The sequence below is a fragment of the Mastomys coucha genome, unplaced genomic scaffold (genome assembly GCF_008632895.1).
Source record: "Mastomys coucha isolate ucsf_1 unplaced genomic scaffold, UCSF_Mcou_1 pScaffold14, whole genome shotgun sequence".
In the NCBI taxonomy this organism is placed as follows: Eukaryota; Metazoa; Chordata; class Mammalia; order Rodentia; family Muridae; genus Mastomys; species Mastomys coucha.
This window is the reverse complement of record NW_022196896.1, coordinates 128,501,238-128,501,970: the sequence shown is the minus strand read 5'-3', so window position 1 is coordinate 128,501,970 and position 733 is coordinate 128,501,238. Positions and strand designations below refer to the sequence as shown.

General features: G+C 48.3%; 1 protein-coding gene across 10 annotated transcripts in view; it reads right to left on the bottom strand.

Moving 5' to 3' along the window:
• The window catches only part of Fer (FER tyrosine kinase), a 324,911-nt gene that overhangs the window by 233,683 nt on the left and 90,495 nt on the right, over positions 1 to 733 (bottom strand). The window lies entirely within an intron of this gene.

Below are 733 nucleotides of genomic sequence, written 5' to 3'. Positions count from 1 at the left end.
AAAAAAAAAAAAAAAAAAAAAGGAAGGAAGGAAGGAAGGAAGGAAGGAAGGAAGGAAGACAGACAGATCATGTTACCAAGGGAGGCAAGAGAGAAAGGAAAGTTCAGGGAATGAAGAAAGACATCTTTGGAGGTAGGACAACTCAGACTTGCCAATTAAGCATAGAAAAGATATCTGAGAGATACTGCCAATGCCATGAATCAAAAACTTCCTGTGGTTGGGCAGTGGTGGATGGGCAGTAGTGGCTGGGCAGTGGGGGATGGGCAGTGGGGGATGGGCAGTGGAGGATGGGCAGTGGTGGCACATGCCTTTAATACCAAGACTCATGAGGCAGAGGCAGGAGGATGGGCAGTGGTGGCACACGCCTTTAATACCAGGACTCATGAGGCAGAGGTAGGGGGATGGGCAGTGGTGGCACATGCCTTTAATACCAGGACTCATGGGCTGGCAAGATGGCTCAGTGGGTAGGAGCACTGACTGCTCTTCCAAAGGTCCTGAGTTCAAGTACCAGCAACCACATGGTGGCTCACGACCACCCATAATGAGATCTGACGCCCTCTTCTGGCACATCTGAAGACAGCTACAGTGTACTTATATATAATAATACATAAATCTTTAAAAAAAAAAAAATACCAGGACTCATGAGGCAGAGGTAGGGGGATTTCTGAGCTCAAGGCCAGCCTGGAACAGAGCTAGTTCCAAGACAGCCAGGGCTATACAAAGAAACCCTGTC